Raw genomic sequence first — 21,761 nt, forward strand, 5'->3', positions numbered from 1 at the left:
TACCTTGGCGGGTTCATGGCAGTGTGATGCAATCCACTTGCCAGGCCTCCCCATATCTATACTTACTCCGACGTCCACCATACCATAGGGGCTTCAGTCTCTTAGCCTGTTTAATGGCAGCGCAGGTCTCACAGTCATGGATAATCTGGGAAATAATGTCCTTGGTCAGGTCCACCCCTCGGTCTCGTGCCCATCTGTGGGTGGCATCTGTGCCCTGATGGCCTGAGGCGTCATGGGCCCACCGTGCTAGGAACAACTCTCCTTTGTGCTGCCAGTCCAGGTCCACCTGTGACACCTTGACTTGTGCAGCTCGGTCTGCCTGTTCATTGTTGCGATGTTCCTCATTGGCTCGACCTTTGCGCACATGGGCATTTACGTGGCGGACTCTCACAATCAACTTCTCTGTCCGGGTAGCAATGTCTTGCCACGTATCAGCAGTCCAGATGGGTTTTCCCCTGCGTTTCCAATTGGCCTTCTTCCATCTGTCCAACCATCCCCACAGAGCATTGGCTACCATCCATGAGTCAGTGTAGATGTAAAGCTTTGGCCACTTCTCCCGTTCAGCAATGTCCAATGCCAACTGGACAGCTTTGAGCTCTGCGAATTGGCTCGATTCTCATTCTCCTTCAGTAGCTTCTGAAACTTGCCGGGCAGGGCTCCATACAGCTGCTTTCCATCTACGTTTTGTTCCTACAAGGCGACAGGAACCATCAGTGAAGAGGGCGTAGCGTCTTTCTTCTTTTGGTAGCTTATCGAAATCTGGGGCTTCCTCAGCCCGTACCACCTGCTCTTCTTCTTCATCTGCTAGACCAAAACTCTCACCTTCCGGCCAGTTCGTGATGATTTCTACGATCCCAGGGCGATTCAGATTTCCAATACGGGCGCGCTGCGTGAGCAGAGCAATCCACTTACTCCATGTAGCATCAGTGGCGTGATGTGTAGAGGGCGCCTTTCCCTTAAACATCCAGTTCAGCACTGGTAGTCAAGGTGCCAGAAAGAGCTGTTCTTCTGTGCCAATCACCTCTGAGGCAGCTTGTACTCCTTCATAAGCTGCTAGGATCTCCTTCTCTGTTGGGGTGTAGTTGGCCTCGGATCCTCTGTAGCTTCGGCTCCAGAACCCAAGTGGGCGGCCCCGGGTCTCGCCAGGCACCTTTTGCCAGAGGCTCCAGGAGAGACCTTTATTCCCAGCTGCAGAATAGAGTACGTTTTTCACATCTGTTCCCGTTCTGACTGGCCCAAGGGCTACAGCATGGGCAATCTCTTGTTTAATCTGTTCGAATGCTTGTTGCTGTTCAGGGCCCCACTGGAAATCATTCTTCTTGCGGGTTACCAGATAGAGAGGACTTACGATTTGACTGTACTCTGGGATATGCATCCTCCAGAAACCTATGGCACCCAGGAAAGCTTGTGTTTCCTTCTTGCTGGTCGGTGGGGCCATTGCTGTGATCTTATCGATGACTTCTGTCGGGATCTGACGACGCCCATCTTGCCATTTCACCCCCAGGAACTGGATCTCTCGGGCAGGCCCCTTGACCTTACTCTTCTTTATGGCAAACCCGGCTCCAAGGAGGATTTGGATGATTTTCTTTCCTTTCTCAGAAACCTCTTCTGCTGTGTCCCCCCATATGATGATGTCATCAATGTACTGCAGATGTTCTGGAGCTTCACCCTTCTCTAATGTGGCCTGGATCAGTCCGTGGCAGATGGTGGGACTGTGTTTCCACCCCTGGGGCAGTCGGTTCCAGGTGTACTGCACGCCCCTCCAGGTGAAAGCAAACTGCGGCCTACACTCAGCTGCTAAGGGAATGGAGAAGAATGCGTTCGCAATGTCAATGGTGGCATACCACTTCGCTGTCTTGGACTCCAGCTCATACTGGAGCTCCAACATGTCTGGAACAGCAGCACTCAGTGGTGGGGTAGCTTCATTCAGGCCACGATAGTCCACAGTCAATCTCCATTCTCCATTAGACTTACGCACAGGCCAGATGGGACTGTTGAAGGGTGAGTGGGTCTTGCTGATCACCCCTTGGCTCTCCAGCTCACGGATCATCTTATGGATGGGGATCACAGAGTCTCGGTTCGTCCGGTACTGCCGACGATGCACTATTGTAGTGGCAATTGGCACTTGCTGTTCCTCAACTTTCAACAACCCCACGGCAGAAGGGCTCTCCGAGAGGCCAGGCAGCGAGTTCAACTGTTTAGCCGCCTCTACCTCCACAGCAGCTATTCCAAAAGCCCATCTATGTCCCCTGGGGTCCCTGAAGTACCCGTTCTTGAGATAGTCAATGCCCAGGATACATGGGGCATCTGGACCAGTCACAATGGGGTGTTTCTGCCAGTCTTTCCCAGTCAAGCTCACCTCAGCTTCCACCATGGTCAACTCTTGGGACCCTCCAGTCACCCCAGAAATGGAAATAGTCTCTGGTCCCACATGTCCTGAGGGCATTAACGTACACTGAGCGCCAGTATCAACCAAAGCCTGGTATTTTTGTGGGTCTGACGTGCCAGGCCATCTGATCCACACAGTCCAATAGACACGGTTGTCCCGTGCCTCTACCTGGCTAGAGGCTGGGCCCCTCTAACACTGGTCTTCATCCTGCCAGTCACCATCTTCCTCTTGTGAATGCCGACAGGAGGTACCCTCTAGAGGGTCAGATCCCTGCCCACAGGATACTGGCATGGCACTCACTTTCACAGACTTCCCTTTTTCTTTCTCTTTTAACTCTTGTACTTGGGCTGCTAGAGCATGGGTAGGTTTCCTGTCCCATCGGTTTATGTCTTCTCCATGGTCAGTCAGGAAGTACCACAACTCAGTTCGTGAGGTCTGCCCGCTCTCTTTAGCTGGGGGCCGTCTGGTTCTCACTGGGGCCACATGGGAATTGTTTCCCTCAATCCTCTCTTTCAGTCTCTCCTGATTATCTTTCAACCCTGCAATTAATTCCTTGAGCTCCTTCATCATTGTCTCTACAGTGGAGATGCGGGTCTGTAGCGGTCCTTCGATCATACTGTTGTACAATCGAAGTTGATTTATTATAGACATCACTGGCTCCCGCTTCTCCCCAGCCTGCAATGATGTCAGGTAACCTTTATGTGTGGACGGCCCCATACGTGTGAAGCTCCACCACATCTGGGGTGTACACTTAACCTTGTCAGGATCGTTGGTGGGTTGCCCATCCCCTCCGAACAACACTTCTAGCAGTGCCATTTCCCTCAGACGTAGGATCCCTTCCTCTATGGTCTTCCACCTTGTGGTATAATGATCGACCTGCAAGGAATCTCTGTAGATGAACCTCTCCCTCACACCATCCAAAAGCCGTGCCCAGAGGGACAGGGACTTCGATTCCCTCACAAATGCCTCCTCAATACCCACATCCTGGGCAATAGACCTCAAGAACCTTGCTTCACCGCCATCAAGGTTTATGGCATCACCTGTGGAGTCCCAAACTCGGATCATCCAGGTCAGAACAGGCTCATTGGGGCGACGAGCAACGTCTGCCTGTAAGCTCCGGAGGTTGTTATACGATAAAGACTCAGTGATGATTTCTGGCTCTGGAGCAGCCGCCTGTGAGGGTCCGGCCTCCCCATCATCGTCAACTGGGCGAACTGATTTGGCTTTATATTTCTTCCTCTGGATAGGGGCAACCTCCGTTGGCTCGGCCTGCCCCTCTGATTTGGCCTTATCCTGAGTCACCTTGGTATTAGGCATTTTGGTTTCATCTTTTCCTTTTCCCTGAAAATGCTGCACCATACTGAGCAACTTCTGGTAAGCAATGGCCAGAGCCCCACATGCAGCTGCCAACTGCCTCTCCATGGATCCATCACGACCTCTCTCTCTCACAGCTTTCATTATTTTTGTAGGGTTCAAGAGTTGTTCAAGGGTGAGCTTTCACGTTGTGGGAACTGAACAACTTTCTAAGAATTTACCCATATCCTCCCATAATCCATGCCACTCGAGGTTTTCTATCCCTGGGGCAGGCGCCTGGGTGCCCTCTCGGTAATTCTTGGCCTTGGCTGCATATATTAGGTATATTGTGTTGGCACAAACTAGGGTGGAAACCCCAACAAGTAAAACATCTCTGACATCTAAAGAGGGTTTAAACACGCCAAAGGCCGTTGTATTGTATCCAAAGGGAAACTGAATAAAGGATTGGGCAAACACATTCCCCTCTGTTTCTCTGCTCCGTTTCTCTTACAGGGAAGCAGGGAAGGAAAAATTCCTCTCTCAGATTATAACCTATAACAATTTGGAACTGCTTGAACTTCCTATTTTATTTTACTGCTGTCATTGGGCAAGTAAGTCCCACCCCACAAAAAGCAAAAGACAAAAAAAAAAGATGAATTGGGGAATTAAATTCATTTGAGTCCTGTTACCAAAAAAAAAGATACAATTTTAAACAAAAAACATGTACACTGAAATTATCCACCTGATTACCAAATAAAGGCACCATGATAATGTAGGACTAGTGGGATGATTATGACTGTAAAAGTATTAGGTCAATGGATTCATGTTCCACTGAAGAATTTTTGGAAATGCTCAGAACCAAAGAATAGGTCCAAGTGTTTCTTGTCTATTTTTCTGTCCAATAAGAAGTGCCTGGCTATAATAGTAATGAAAAGCATTTTTAAATGGGGGAAAACAAATGCAATGTAAAATGTAACCTATGACTTCTGGTCATTTTAGTTGCATACCTTTTAAATTGAAGCATATTTCTTAACTAAACTAAGACTCTTCATACATTCTAAAATAGCAGAGGAATGCTATGGTATTCTGGAGGTGTTTCTGTCTTTTTCTCTTTTTGCAATGTCAATCATTCTGCTCTTGATATCATATATATGTAACAATCTGAGTCAGAGAGATTCAATTTTTGGAGAAAGAGTTACTCCCTCAGTGTTGTTCTTTTCTCTCAATTGGAACAGCCCTTCTCTTTTCCTGTGAAGTTCAATATTTATTAGAAAACTGTGGGAATGAAAAAGGCCAAATGTCCTATAAAAATGTATTTATGCAGATGAAAGAACATCAGATTAATATTTCTGAACTTAAACTGGCAGCTTGGTGCTCAATGAGACAAGTGTGCTCAAAGATTTTCTCTAATTCACCATTCAGGCTTTGAAGAAAGTTTTCTGGGTTAGATCCTAAAAAAGAACCTGAAGTAGGGCTTGATGAGATTTAACAATGAAGTCTAAAGCAGCAACTGAAAAACCCCAGTTGGGGACTTCTGTATGGCCTCTGCAGGTTTTGAGTACCTCACCATATTTCATGTTATCTGTCACAAAATCCCATTCCCCATTCAGCAGAGGAGTACTGTTTTCCATAGTCTCCCTTTTGCTATTTATGTACTTGTTGCCCTTTCTTGTTGGCTTTGCTAGATTCAACTCCAGGAAAGCCAGCTCTTGGTTTCCCTAACCCTATCCCTAGAAGACTGGACAGCAACTATGTACTTCTTCTGAGTCACCTGCCTCTGTGTTCAAATCAGATATACTTTTTTACCTACATTCAGTTAAAAGACTATTGCTCATCCATGCAGTCCATATGCTGTCTTCATTTCCTACTTGTCAGAACAACTCTTTCTTGAGCTTTGGAGGAAGTGATCCTTGAATATCAACCAGCTCTCCTGAACCCCTCTTCTCTCTCAGACTATATCCCTTGGGATTCTCCCAAGCAGGTCCGTGAAGAGACCAAAATCTGCTCTCCAGAAAACCAGGATCGCAGACCTACCACTTGCCCTACTCCCTCCTTTCAGGATCTTGAGCATCAGCACTGCAATCTCTGGCTTTCACATGCCAACAAGTTCTTCCTTGTTTGTAAGTATCAGGTCCAGGAGCGATACTTTCCTTCATGTGCTAGGAATGAGAATAGGCAACAACAACTTGACCTATTTGTTGCTATTCTTTTCTAGGAAACAGCAATATACACCTGTTGCCGAATAACCTATTACTTTGAGCATCTGGATTGAATATTCTTCTTAATCTGGGAGTTTTCAAAGAACTCATTCAACTTAACCAGTTATGTACCTAACTTCTAAACTATTTTTTAAAAGTATATCATCATGATATAATTTCTTTCTCTTTCTTTTCAAAGAGCAAACTTTATTCCAGACTTGTAAATGTTAGCTTCTATCCCACAGAAAGGACTAGTCTCAGGAGAGGACCAGTCAAGGAACATTTATAAACTCATGCTCTAATTTATACCCATTTACATATTTAATTAGCCTATGAAATTTCCTGTTGAACATCTTTCTTCCCCTGTATCAACTCTGGACCTAACACAATGACCAGTCTTAAACAGGCAGTCAGCAAATTAAATGTCATTAACTAACACTATTGTGGAAAGTAAAGCTAAGATAAAATTTATTTTAAAATGTAAAGGAGTTAAAAACTAGATGCATAGGACTTTTTTCTTGAAAAGAATAAGGCAAACAAGCTTTGCCAGGTTTGGAAAGAGTGTTTGTCATTTATCTGTATCTGAACCAGCCACCAAACATGCTTAACACACAACAGGGAGGTACATCAATTTTTAAGGTGTGATTCATCTGACCTAGTTTGGGGATCTACATTAAGCAGTGGTGAGCTGCATTCTAGAAATGCTTGTTTCTCTCCATTGGCTATAAAGGGAATATACACTGCAGTCTCAGGCACAGACAGACATGTATTGCAGATGCCTACATCAGATCATCATGAATCCCATGCCGGATGTAGGAATGAGGTATTTTCAGCAAGTCAAGTAACTCCTAAAATAACTAGAGAATGTAAACTACATCCTTGTGCTGCTATGATCTAATGAAGGCTGGTAAGCTTTGATGATACTCAGAGCTTCTACTGTGTAAAGTAAAGTGGAATAAACAGATAAAGGAAACATAAAAATAGGAGTTATTTCTTAGGTCTCCATGGAAGATGGAGATAAACAAGGGCAGTTGTTTTTTCAGATTGTCCTACCTGTCTATGTAAAAAGAACAGAGGTAGTACAAAGAAAACCACTTAAATGATCTGGTGAATTTGTTTTCCTGGAAGAGTCCAATTAAAATTGAGTGTAAAATGACCACTTTTAAGTAGCCATAATAGTTTAATAAATGTCATAAAACTAGCACTTGATCACATCCTTTAGTAATTAGAAGAAAAATCCAGGAACATGTAAAACAATTTATTTAATTTTATTATTCCTGCCAGCCCCTTCTGTACCAAAAACATACTCCATGGGAATTTCCAAACTGTGTAAATGACAGAGATAGAAATAACACAAGAAATTAATTACTCTTGATTATATTAGGAACACTGAAGGCAAATAGGGCCTCACTCTTGGTTCATCCCTTTTCTATTATTTTCCTTTTTCAGGCATTTTACTATCCAAGCACTTCATTATGTAAGTATTTGTTATTCTTCCCTGTCATTCCTACAGCACTTGGCAGGCTGTAAACCTGTATGACTTCATAGACAAGGCAGCTTTATGATGTTAGCAACAGCTCACTTCAATTTTTCCGTGTCTGTAACATTTTTCCAAGCTTTCCTAGAATACATAATGATAGGTTAAGAATACTTGTATTTCAATGAAAGATTGTATTCCAATGGAAGAGTGTTTGGTTTTCTGGGGTTTGTTTGGTTTGTTTTGGTTTTGTTTTTGTTTTTCTTAATTTTTGTTTTGTTTTTGTTTGTTTGTTTGTTTGTTGTTGTTGTTTTGGTTTTGTTTTTTTTTTGGGGGGGGGGTGTTGGATTTTCAGTGTTGTTTGGTTTTTTTTTTCCGGAGAAACACTCAATGCCATTTCCAGTGACATATAACTTGCTCTTATAGGAGAACCTAAACTGGAACACTCAGTACCCCAAATGGAGTGCAAGAAATTTTTATAGTGGCCACTGAATGCTTGAAAAGTTATCTCAAATGAGAGTTCGGAATCACTACTACTACAAACCACTGCAAATCATAGCAAATTTTCAGTTAAATAATCAATATCTTCCTTATTACACTATCTGCACTTCTGTTATTAAGCCATATTTTACAGACATGTAGAGAAAGTATCCAAAATCACAGCTGGCATAATGCCACCAAGCTGGCTGATTTGCGGTAAGAATAACATTTTTGGTGGAAATCAGTCAACAATATCATGGGTAAAAATTGAATCAGACACAAAAATAAAAATGGTTTTAGAGGCTGCATTTTAAAGCCAGCATCACAGCTTATTTCCATTGCATGGTTATATCAAGCCTTTTTTTTTTTCACTCTTTGTATTGAACAGCATATCAAGCTGTTGACCTAAAACCTTAACAAATGAATTATGAACACTGCATGAGTACATGAAAAAAGAAATTTTGTACCTTCAGTCATCTAACCACTTGGGAAAATATGTTGCAATTTTTTTTAAGACTAGCATTACTACTTAATTGCATGTAATTTATAGTTCCTTGGGATCTTTTTCCTTATAAATAATTAAAGTTGTTAATCATGTTTTGCCAGAGTTTTCTTTATTATAAATGAAATTATAGCAGATCAAGTGTTCAGAATACTTTGAGCCTTGGACTTAGATCAGAATCACTAGTCTGTTTCATAGTAAAATTTAAATTTACTCTAAGTGTTTGTTGCAGTATTTCTAAAGAAGACTATCAAATTTTCAGTGACAGTTGGTGGCTTGTTTGGGTTTTTTTTCCCCAATATTAATGTTGCCTAAGGTATGCAAATTCCTAAAATTCTTTCAAGGAACAACCCAGTACAGAGGTTAAACATTACCTTCTCATTTCTTCGTATTTCACCAGTTAAGTAAAATAGCTCCACACACATATATTCTACATCTATCACATATATATCATAAAAAGATCTTGGGAACACATAGAGTTAAATATGCGCATTCACAGTAAAGGACCTACAGCAGCACTGAGAGGAAAAAGAATGACTTGTTAATGTACTTTATTTATATTGGGAATGGATGGAAGGATTTCTGGGACTCATTCTCTTCACTTACACTCATGCCTTGTGGACTGTGAGGTAATGTCCTCTGTTAAGTAAATGAAAAGCACTTCATTTACTGGACTGTGGAAAAAAATATCTGCTTTGAAAAAGTGTCTGGTAGTCTGTTGTCTCAGCACTACTGCTTCCCACCTTCTTAGATTCTATGAGCACATTCATTCACAAGCAAGAAAACTTTTTGCTTTCCACTTTCCTCCCTGCTGCCCATCTATATTCTGTTTCTTTCCCTTGACAAAGCATTCATCCTTCAGAAGATGTCAGAAGGCATATATTATAGACTACATGTTATATATTTTTTCATGTATGTTTCACATATACATGCCTTTTAATCATAATGGTATACATTCAATGTTAATCATATGTATTTGTGCACAAGTAAATACACACACACAGTGACAATCATTTTATAGTTTGCACATTTTTTATCAGTTGAATGTGAAAAACTGGTGTGCTGGTGTTTTGGGATTTTTTAAATCTTTTTTATTGCTGTTATCTGACGAAAACTATAATGGTATGTGAATATTGCTTAGAAAAAAATTGGAAACTATATTTGTGAATAAAAGATAATAAATTCTGTCATAAAATACCCATGTAAAGAGAAAAGTAGGATCTTTCTTTCAAAAGACTAGTAAACATAAGCACAGTATTCTAGAACTTGAGCTATTCAATAATTGTTTGTGTACACCTAGCAGTGGGATAACACATTCCTTAAAAAGTAGCAAGTAGGTTCAACAGGCACATTTAGCTGAGGATAAAAGGCCCTATGGGCTGCTCTGCAGTCTCCTACTTCTTTCATGAGAATGCCAAGTCACACTGTAGTTACAGCTAGTAATTTAATTCCTAATCACTCTCACCATTTGTTAATTTTTTGCCATATTGTAAGCATGCTAAAACACAGATATTAAAAATAAACTGAAGTATTTTCATTTATCAATTCTTGATCCAAAAAGTCTAATCATAAGTGTTTGCTATGTTTCTTTTCCTGAGGGTTGCCTGCAATACAAATGTTAATTTATCAAGGGTTCATCTCAGCTGAAAAGAAAGGAAAGGGAAAAAAGAGGCCCTTTTTAGAGAAAATCTGCTTGACAATGCACAAAATAAATATATTTTCCTATGTAATTCAAAGAACAAACATCCATTACAAGCAATATTTCGGTTCCAAATAACATCCAAATCAGAGAAGAAAAATAGATTTATTCTACAGGTAGACTATATCAAAGTTGAAAATAATGTACATGTAAATGTACCAACAAAATGCATAAAAGTCAAAATCTGCAAATATCCAAATTGGAGATCCGTATTATAATAAATGCTACAAAACAGAAGAAAAACTTATACCACAGAAGAAAACACTTCATTATTAAATGTTGTCAGTGTACCCACCAGTAAAGGGACTAGAAAGACATGGAAAAATCTGATTTCTAGATACAAGCAAGCATTTGTCTTATCAGCTGCCAAGTATCAAAACACAGATCCACTCCCCTATTGAACGTATGAATTGTTCTCATTTTATGACATCATTTGGGAAAGACTGAAACAGTAAGTCTCACAGAGTTTAGGTCTGTGGGCAGACAGAGCCTGGTAGATGTACAGCTGCGTATCCACAAATCTAATGTTTACCAGCCAGGGAAGTTTTGTCTAGATGTCCTTTAAGTTAACAAAAAAGTATGGCTTCTTCCAGGAGAAAGTTCAAGGCAAGTGTCTAACCTAAGTTTTCTGAGTCATCTGGGAAATTTCATCTTTTGCTATTTTCTATAGGTGGATCCTAGGGAAAGCTAGTGAGGAAGGATACATGTTTTATGCTTGCTTACTTGCAGTTTAATATCTACTATGTTCTTTCAGAAAGATAGAGGGCATCTGAAGAGAAGGATGATTTTATCCTGCCTTATGCATAACAGGTTAATCGTGCCTTTTCTGGGCGGGACTGAGTTTGCTCCACTGGAAGAAAATCAGGTAGGGAGAAGGGATCTGGCTTATGGACTGATCTCGATAGCCAAGGAAAAAGGTGATTCAGTGATCTTAGAGGACTTAATAGAGTTTGATTGACTCAGAAGTTACTAAAAGTGCCAATTAGAAAGTCAGGCTGTAAGAAAACTCCTGACTTCATAGCTGTATCAGGCAGGAGATAGGAGCTTAGAAGTTTTCTCATTGAGAGTGATTGCTTTGCTCTTTCATCACAACTTTAGAGACTGCTGCAGTGGTCTCCTGAATTATGGAGCATGTCTAACAGTTCTTTAAGTCCTGTCCAGCTCTGTCCAGCATCGAATTCTTCACTGGACCCTAAAGTTATGGAGTATCAAGTCATAAGCTTGACATTTTGTAAATTTTAGCTTGTTTTCCCACAAATGGTTTGCCTACATGGATATCCACTGTAATATGGTTCTATACAGTTTCACCCTTGGCTGGTATTATCCTGATGTACAAGTACTTGTGTTTTGAGTTTTGTCTTGTGTCCTAGAGGAAACAGCAGAGCATGCATCCAAGTTTAACCTGTGTCTTTTTTTTTCAAGTCACTCACATAAAATACAAAGTTGTTACTTTGTTGTTACACTTGCATTCTGATCCCCAAACTATAATTCTCACTTGGTGTTTTAGTCTTTAAGTACCTAGGGGAAGAGAGTCCTATAATAATTGAAAACCTACAGACTAAAGTAAATAGTATATCCTAACATATTTAGTGAATATAGTGAATATTTGGTAACTAATTTTGTCTTCTACATCCTTACAAGCAAATAAGACTTTTGAATGCTCAGGCATATATTAAATGATAGTATTCTTTGCACACACTGTGTTCCTTGTGTTCTTATTAAAGAAAATGAAAACACTACTCTTCTAATGTTTTTTAAATGGATATAATTTTAATATTTCTGATAACATATATAAAAAAAAGAAAAAGGAGATTCAAATAAATAAATAAATACATGCTATTTATTAAAGTTTTCTTGGCCTTTATAGTGAGTTTGTTCTTTTCTGATTTCATAAGGCCTAAATTTGAAAATAGTATATAAGATTTTAAATGTTTACATAATCATGGATGCCTGCTAAATCTGACAATATAATTAGCTTGTGTCCTGTGGTAGTTTGGACCTGGCTCCCTGCCAGTTCCTCAGGATCACAATGAAAAGGGCTCCCCCCTCCCTCTCTTAAAGGAAAGGAAAGGGAGAAAGAAAACAAGAGAAACAAAATAACAGAACTAAAGCAGTATATATGTATATGTATTTTCACTTATATACAATTACAAAAACTATATACACATAAGAAAGAAACCCCCAACACCCCCAAAACCAGAAAAAACAGATATACCTAACTAATAAAGAACTAACAAACCAAAATTTTAATACTTTCCTTGAGAAAACGAAAGCCACTCCACCAAATCTTGCCTCTCGAATCAGAAAAACAACAGGCCTCACAGGCCTCACTCCCACACGACTGAGACCGGCCACAGGGAGCCTGCTGTCACCAACTTTGCCGGAAGAGATCCGGCCAACCAACTTCCTCCAACTTCTATTTATATTCCTACTTACATAAAGAATAGCATGGAATATTGGAATATAGGTATTTCCCTAGTTTTGACCTGGTTGCCAGGAAGAGGCCTAGACCAAACCATTACATGTCCCTAGAATTAACTCTCATCAATTTATGGTACACTTTTTTATGGGGACCAATGTAAGTATAGGAAGATGGTGTTATGTTAGTGCCCCAGAAAATTTCCAGTTAAAAGGTTTTAATTTTGTTTTTCTGTTTCTAGACTATTACATTAAAGACAAGAAGGAAAAAGTATGTTCTGCATAGCCTACATCATCTACGTACTAAAAAATGGGGAATGTAAAATCCAAGATTAAGGGAATACATTTACAGAAGGGAATGATTATTTTACATTATGAGTTTCTGAGCAGAATCTGTAAGAGAAATTATAAAATAATATAGTCATTTTATAAAACACCAGTCACTCAGTAGAGAGCCAAAGTAGTCTTATACATGTATTAGAGAGATGAAACACTGCTGCACAGATGAAGATAGTGTTTGCTTTTAAGTATTGAATTAAAATTAAGTTGAATTTTGGTTTGCTGTGTTTCATTTGGTTTTGATATTTCCCTTGCTCTTTAGAGTACTACAATAAGGAATAGAAGCATATGTTTCGAGCCTCTTCTCCTTCAAGTGTTTTTCTTTGTTTACTTGGTTGGTTTTTTGGTTTGTTTTTTTTTTTTTCAGGTGCTTTCTACAAAAACTCCTTTGAAATGTGCTTCACAGTGAGTGTTTTGCCAGTCTGGTGTTAAAAGTTGTAGTTTTGTGTGAAAACTTATCCTACAGATTGTTATGGACAAATGTAAGCAAAAAGTGTTTTGGAACTTCTTACAATGCTCAAAAAAAAAGTTTAAAATATGGTTTTAAATATGGATTCAAATGACTGCAGGTCCTTGCCTCAATTCTTTATATTCACCCATCTCTTAGAGTAACCATGCAATCTGAACAAACACTGCACTATCTCCTCTCACAAATCAATGGTAAATGCAGTTCAAGTTAGGACTGCATGAGGGAAAAGCATGGATAGCGTATCTCTTTACCTTGACTCCTATCCATAGCAACATTTGTTGCTTGACTATATACAGGGTGTTGTATCCAAAGGTCAAATGTAATTTTGAAACTTAAAAATGGCCTTCATGACATTTGTAGTGTTCAACTCATCTTTCCCTGGAAAGTTGAACAAGAAAGGCTGTGACATTAGAGTTGGAGTTGCAGCACTGACATTAACTAGAGCTAGTCAACCAAACATATTGTAGAACAGCTTTTCAGAAAAGTTCCCTTTGCTATCTATGATTGTATCCTTTTGTCTTCTCCTATATATGTGAACCTCTTATAAAGAATTAGTCCCTCTTTTCCTGCTTTCAGATATTTAAACCTCACTCTCAACTCTTGCAAATGAGAAAGCACTCACTCCCCTGATACTGTTCCCCTTTTTAGCTCTTTCTTCTTTCACTTCATCACTTTGACAGCTCGGGAACTTTTGAATGACTGGATGTGTGCTGGAGGCAATGATAGAACTTCCACAACTAAAGCACCCTGCTTTTCCTCATCTGATTTTGAAAAAAAAATCATCACTTAAAGAGCTAAGCTAAAAAATGTTCCCCAAAATGGAAATACCTTGTTTATGTTTTTGTTTAAATTTTGTTAAATCCACTCCTGAATTAAAAAAGGCCCTCATTTTCGAGACACCAGTATGAGGCAATTTTGACTGAGACTATTTTAGAAAGCTAGAAACGAATTAGGTGGACCTAACTTCACTCATCTAATTTTGTGTCTTTAGCTGGCCTGCCTAAATTAGGAGTCTGTTCACCTTAGGCTTCCTTCTATTATTAGTGCAAAAAGATATTAATTTCCAAAAAGTGAGTCAGCTTGTGTAAGATATGAATCATTCTGTCAAGATGTCTGCAACTCTCCATAGGAGACACTTTCAGTAATTAGGCTTCTAAATTAATTGTCTCCGTTACATACCAAAAGACAAGGTGGGATGAACTCAGGTCATTGCTTTAAGGACTCTGGCAAAAAAGAGGGAAGATCACATCCCACTCTCTGCACATCTAGGCCTTGATATTGAATTCTCACACCTGTAGCATACATATATGCACAGTTATTTAAATATATGTTTCTTTTTATAGCATCAAGCAAAATGGACCAAAATACTGCCACCTTTGTACTGCTGCCACATTCAACAATAGAAGCAATAAATAAGGAATTCACAAAACATTTGCAATGCAAAAATGTATCGAGATAGTATGGATAAACACGGATGACACAGAGACAGTTGAAAATCTGGGTGTATGTGTCTGGAGTAGTCGTGCCTGAAAAGTAAAATTGCCCGCTGTTCTTAAAGAAAACTTCTTAGTTATAAGAGTCATACTTAAAAGTTCTTTTAATAAATCATTGGTCAATATAATGTAGCTTAATTTCAGGAGACAGTGACAATATCCTGAGTCCTTGGGGACTGAACTAAATAGAACAAAAACAACCAGCAGCCTGAGAGTGTTGTATATAATCATGTCTCAGTCAAGTTCTCCTGAGGAATTTGACTTGTCTCAGAGAGCAGTTTCTCTGCTGAGCTTCTACTTCACATTCTGCAGAGAATGTGGAATTCGTCTGGCTACTGATGCAATTAATTACCAGTATAATTAAAGAGAAAAATCTCAAACTCCTAGACAGTGGTTTCAAGACATCAGTTCCTTGCAACAACCTTCATCCTACTTTCACTAGGTATTGCATTGCACTATTTTAAGGCATTGGATTTATTCCACTGCATCTGTCTAAAACAGAAAAGGCTAAAATCATTGAGTTCAGTTCATCAGTGATAGCTTTTAGCACAAAAATAAATCAAGCCCAGTGGAGGTTTAGCATCATATTTGAAATGAATGGTAGCGTGCAAGTCCCTGAAATTTTCCTCCATCAGACAAACACTGGAGATATATCTTATAAAGATTAATGAATTGATAATGAGTTTTCAAGTTCAATGACACAGGTCCCCTACATAAAAAAGGACAGCTAATATAATTGCATGCATGCTTATCCTAGAAATAACGCATAGCTTACAGGATTTGATTTCATATGGCTGTAATTGGAAGTTTTCCATGAAGATAGCTGCAATATGTGTTGAAATTTTGATTCAGTATTATAAAGAAAATATTTTTATTCACAATTCAAATGCAGAGTGTTAAAAATTAATAAAAAATAAAAGACACAGTTAAGATTTTGTAACGTTTTAGGTATGACACCAAGCTTGGACTGGATGTTTGATTCTTTCCAATAAAATTCAATATTTTCTCTATGAGTCTTAATGCTTAATTGTTTTTTTAATCTGGTTACTAATGTTTGGAAAAGTCCTGAGAAGCAAATGAGAATTGAAACACCCATAAGCGTAAAATGCACAAAATCATATATTGTCCTATAACACACATCCTCCTATGTAAGTTCTGGTACTGGAAGTGTAAGACAAGATATTAATTTGGTTTCTGTATGAGTCTCACACTTACTGAGCATCAGAATTCAGAAAATCTGCTATAGAATGAAATACAGCCAAAAGAGGGGAAAATCTAAGTGATTAATAAACCTTTGGTTGTTGATTTATCTCAGTGTCTACTAAGTCTGAGGTATACCATAGGGGAGTCCTTTGTTCTTGAGGCCTATATAAAGTTATGAAGAGTAGATATTTTCCCTTGAGTTGTACACAGTGTAAATCATTTTCTAACTATTTCCTGGAGAAAAACAACCTCAAACCCCGCCAACTTTTTACCATTACTCATTTTCTTAAACTCTTCTTTCACTTCTAATATATCTAAATTTGCCATTCAAGCTACATGAACTTCATGCTATGTTCTCTGTCTTTACTTAGGACATTTTTCAGGATCAGAATAACTATGTTTTCAGGATGTGTACTTAGTTGAATTCTGTTTTGGACATGTAAGCATTTTTGTCTAAATAGTAAAGAAACTATGTTTTTCTGGCCTCTCATCAACCCTATATATATATCAATCCTGTTGATATGTATATTCAAATAAGTGCAAGAGAATTTTTCATTAGATGACTGGTACTATCTTACTGAGAGCAGCTTGTTACAGCTCTTGCTTTCTACATGCTGCAGAAATAAGCTTGGAGTGCTTGAGAAAGAAGGAAAATAAAATCCCAAGGAAACACTGAATTTTACTAGAGAGTATATAGGCAGAGGTTGTGCTTGGATTACATTTCAAGGGTCAATATCCTCCAATTTTCACAACTTCTTACAACCTCAAGATCATGAGCTCTGCTTATGGACTCACCAATGCAAATCTTGAAACATCTACAAATTTCATTCTATGTCAAGCATATAAATGATATAAAGTCAATATTATATTAACCTAACATTTTAGATGTCATTTGCAATTGAAAAAATGAAGCTAGTCCTCTTAAGTGATGACTTTAAAACTGTCATTTATGTTTTAAATATCAATCTGATCTTGGTATTATTGTCACCTTAGAACTACCTTAGAATACCATCAGAGATTTCTTTTTTTAAAAGGAGATTAAAACTGTTATTTTTTTGGAAGATGTGTGCTGCTTTGAGTACATATATCCAGATCTGTGCTTACTTTAGGCATTCATATGCAGTCACTGATGTTCCAAAATCTGAATGACTGGATTTATCATTGACAGTTTAGTAATTTCTGCAAGTTGTCAGTCACCAGGTAGACAGAGTATTTCCATGCCAGCTTCCTCTGCAATCTGCAAGAGCTCAGAATATAACAAAAGGATAATTTATTTAAAGTTGATTGTGAATATCTGTTGTGCTTGCTACTTGGTTTAATCATTGCCCTGAATCACATGATTGCCTTCAGAAAGATGCCATGGAAATGAGTCAATTAATATAAATAATCATGCACTTTTGGGTGTTCTAGAATATTAAATGAGCAAGCTGGTATAAAACACCAACTGGCAGCTTTCTTAAAGCTTCTCTAATGCCATTTTGAATTCTTCTTAATGTTTATTTTTCAAGTTGATTGATTATGTCATTGCCCATTGCAGTGAGTAATGATGGATATGGGAAAAAATATTTGAGTGTGGCACTGAGTATTTTGTCACAGTATTGTACATTTTGGGGTTCTATTGCTTTAAAAGTTCTCTTGTCTCATTTAAGCAAGAATATAAGTCAAGTTTAGGATAAAATTTTTGAGAGAATTTTTGTTGACTGCAAACTTACTAAGGGTACACTCAACCCCCTTGTACAAATCATTGGTAAAGCTAACAAACAGGACTGACCCCAATACTGAACCCTGAGGAACACCACATGTGACTGTCCACCTTTTTGGATATAACTCCATTTACCATCAATCTCTGGGCCCACCCATCCATTCAGTTTTTCACCCAGCACGTGTTAAGGAAACTGTTCAACCATCCAGGAGCCGCTCTGGCAGTTGCAGTCACAGTCATGCTACCTGAGCTGGGACCAAAGCCCCTTCACAGTTACGCACCCCCTTCTCACACAGCCAGACCAGGTTTCCTTACTGGCTCATCACCAAGTTTCTCATAGCAGAGCCTCAGACCTCTTGTTCCTTAAAATAGTTAAATCTTGGTGCAATAACTAAGTAACAAAATAACAGCTGGGTGCTTCTGAGGAGGGACCCTGAACAACGTAACTCCTGGACTTTTATGCCCTTACAGTCCAAGCATGGGTAAGTCTGTAGTCCATGGCTCCTGCATGTCTCTGAGTGTCTGGTCACTTGGCTGGGCCAAAGGCCCCCGTGCCCTCTGTTATACAAAGGGTTGGCAGTTCATGGTCTCTTGCTCAGGCTTGGGCTCTTGCCCTCCTTAGCTCAACTTGCAGCTCCCACTGCAGCTTGTCAACTGAGCTACCTGCACTAAATGTATTTCTTGACATATGCCCATTCAAGACACGAGCAGACACTTTTTCCAGAAGAATGCTGCAGGAAACAGTGCCAAAGGCTTTTCTAAGGTAGACAACATCCACAGCCTTTCCCTCCGCTAAGCAGGTGACCTTGTCATGGAAGGAGATCAGGTCAGTCAAGCAGGACCTGCCTTTCCTAAACCCATGCTGTCTGGACCTGAGACCCTGGTTGTTCTGCATATGCTGCATCATGGCACAAAAGATGATCTGCTCCATGATCTTCCCTGGTCCCGAGGTCACGTTGAAAGCCCTGTAGATCCTCCTTCCAACCCTTCTTGTAGATGTGCATTACATTTGTTAATTTCCAGTCAAATGGGACCTCTGGTAAATGACTGAAAGTGTCTCAGTGAGCTCATCTACCAGCTCCCTGAGTGACCTTGGATGGAACTCATCCAAACCCAGAGACTCACGTGTGTCTAATTGTTGTAGCAGGTCACTGACCATTTCCCCATGGATTATTCTGTCCTCCGTCCCTGTCTTCAAGATCAGGGGGCTGTGTACCTGAGAACAATTGGTCTATTATTAAAAACTGAGACAAAGAAGCCATTAAGTACCTCTTCTTTTCTGTTATCTTTTGTGACTATGTTTTCCCCTGAATACAATAAATGCTGCAGATTCTCCTCAGTCCCCCTTTTATTGCTAATGTGTTTATATAAACAGTTCTTATTGCCTTTTTCTGCAGTAGCCAGATTAAGTTTTAGTTGAGGTCTGGGCCTTCTATTTTTTTCATACATATGACTTAATGGGGTTTTATGTTTAATATAGAAGAAAATACACTTTTGATCAGCAGACTTGTTAATGATTACTATGATGAATTTGTCTGTTAACCTTATTACAGTTCCCAATTCTGTTTTTTAATGCCATTATTTTCCAGCTTTCAAAAATGTCTTGGGTTATCCACTAAAATTACTATTTGCATGATTTCCTCAAGTATGCAAAGTCCTACCCTACAGAAACCGATCATCATACTCTCTGAGACACTGATACATAAGTCAGAGACTGCCATCATCAGACATGAACATCCATAGTTTTTACAGGAAAAAAAAAGGTAGCCAGAATGTAAAATACTTATCAGAATGTACCCTTTTGAGTATAACTGAGTCTAAGCTGTCCAAAGGACGTGGAAAAGCAAATGAATGCAGATGTATGGAAAGAAAAGCAAAAGGGAAGGCAAGATATGTCCTAAGAAACAAGGCATATTATCAAGTTGTTAGGATTTCCAAAATTTGAGCAGCTGGGTGGCAAGTGTGAGGTGATATGGAGACATTTAGGAGACAGCTGAATATAGGAGGAATGAGGTAGTTTTGGAGACAATTTCTCAAGGGAAATAGGAAATCAGTAGAACTGCTTGTGAAGTTAACACATTCATGAGAATGAGAAAAAGAGCAGATTTAGTTTCTCTATGCCATTCACAAAGGTAAAACTTTTTCGAAAGTATAAATGGGCTTCTGCTGTAGTGGAATTTCATCAGGTTCTGGGTATGTTATTGCTCTGAGTTACCTTTGAAACACTTCATATTTTTTATACAATTTTATACATTTTCCTACAACATAGTATAGCATCTAAATTTATATTTGATCATTCTCTTCAGATAGTTATATAGCATTTTAACTCTACTGACTTAAGTGGATTTATTTTATTTTCGTTCTAATTTCGTTGAGGAAATAACCTGGAAACTGAAACTGGAAATAATTTTGAAATTAGGAGTTTACTAAGGAGAGTTTCACAGTAAAAAGAAAACATAACTCACGCTACATATACCCATGATGTGCACATGCTAGTAAAAGTATTCTACATTCCTAAAAAGAACCAATATATATAAACATGAGTAAAATGAAAGAAAATGGTGGATGATGCACAATAATTGTTTAAGATTCAAATTTCCAGGCTGTGAACAAGAAGAAAGACCAAAGACCTTGACATTAAAATAAATAAATAAATAAATAATAACGAATTCACACCTAATATCACCCATCTGCTATGAAATTTTATCTCAGAGGTACCATAATAATTATAATACAAGTAATATTTATTGCCATCATAAGCACCAGAAATAGTAGAAAATGTGGTGAAATGTATGTTTTATGATATATAGTTATTATGTTTTATAAATTGTGAATATTCACTCTTTAACTTCTGATATTGTCTTGCTATTTTAGCAACTTTATACATTGAATTTTATAGTTGTTTTTTATTTACTTACCTCTCATTTTTATTTTGGACCCATATTTATCAGTGATTACACTGTATGTATTTAACAGGCAAAGAACAGGAATGTATGTCCAAAACATGAATTTCCAGACCAAGATTTTCTATTCATCTGTTTTTGTTTTATACTTCTGGTCTTCTAAGTTTTGACCAGATTTGGAAACAAAATTTATTGAAACAATTCATTTGTCAAATTAGAAACCCCTTGGAAGTTCTTACACTTTTTCAGGAAAATGGAGACTTCCAGATCCATTTGTCTGGTCCAGGGAGACTAGCAGCACTTTTTCAGCTTTTGGCTCTAGGGTTTTTGGTGTTCTGATTCTCTCTCAGCAGCCCAGCATGTCTATGACTTACAGCCTGAATTCATCCTGCCTTGCTCAGGACCAGTGCCCTAATCAACAGACATAGGTTGTGTTTCTAGGATTTCAGACATGTGGACCTATCAGTGTTGATACCATGCACTAAACTGACTGCAGAGCCATAAACAAAATGTTTGTGTTAGCAGAGAAGGCAGTTCTGATTTAAGGTGGCCGAGATGTTTTCCAAACAGAGGTGGACTGCCTGCACGGTACTGAAGTGTGCCAAATCAAAATGTAGGTTGCTTTGGATCCTACTCCATTGAGTAGGTGTACAATATGCCTCTATACTCATTTTCTGGGCACTTGAAAGTGTAGAAAGTCACTTGCAAGAATGACATAACTTTGCCAAATGCACAAACATCATTACAATGTTGTTACCAAGACAATGATAGACTGGAGAAAGCTCTCTGAGACTTTGGTTGGAATTCAATTAATGCAATGAAGGACACTCAGAAGGGTGTCCTCAATTTATTTATAGGTGGCGTAATGCTAAGTTACCTTGCCAAAGTAGAATTTCATAGCTGGTGGTACAATTGGCTAATGCCACTCCTATGGTTTTAATATTACAAAGGGTCTTCATTCTGATTCTGTTACGTCACTGGACCTTCCAATGCAGTGTTAGTACCTAGGCCAAGGTTTTCAATAATAGGCTGAGGAACTATGAAGCTATGTTTGCAATGCTTGTTTAATTTTTTTCTCCCCTATATGTATATTTTGTGAAGCAAATTCTACTAACCTGTTGGTGATAAGAGATGTGTGAGGGAAAAAATCCAGTCCGCTTAGATGACTATGAGGGATCATAGAATCATGGAATCAA

The 21,761-nt window shown here is 38.9% G+C and overlaps 1 long non-coding RNA gene across 1 annotated transcript; it reads right to left on the reverse strand.

Annotated features, from left to right (window-relative positions):
- Positions 1 to 5,555: 5,555 nt before the first annotated feature.
- LOC113965559 lies at positions 5,556 to 10,500 on the reverse strand. The gene is made up of 4 exons (XR_003533573.1): positions 10,334 to 10,500; positions 8,851 to 8,978; positions 6,934 to 7,001; positions 5,556 to 5,841 (listed from the first exon to the last, which is right to left on the reverse strand). It is a non-coding gene; the product is annotated as an uncharacterized LOC113965559 (long non-coding RNA).
- Positions 10,501 to 21,761: the final 11,261 nt, after the last annotated feature.

This window comes from Neopelma chrysocephalum, unplaced genomic scaffold (genome assembly GCF_003984885.1).
Source record: "Neopelma chrysocephalum unplaced genomic scaffold, ASM398488v2 Primary Assembly neopelma1_45, whole genome shotgun sequence".
In the NCBI taxonomy this organism is placed as follows: Eukaryota; Metazoa; Chordata; class Aves; order Passeriformes; family Pipridae; genus Neopelma; species Neopelma chrysocephalum.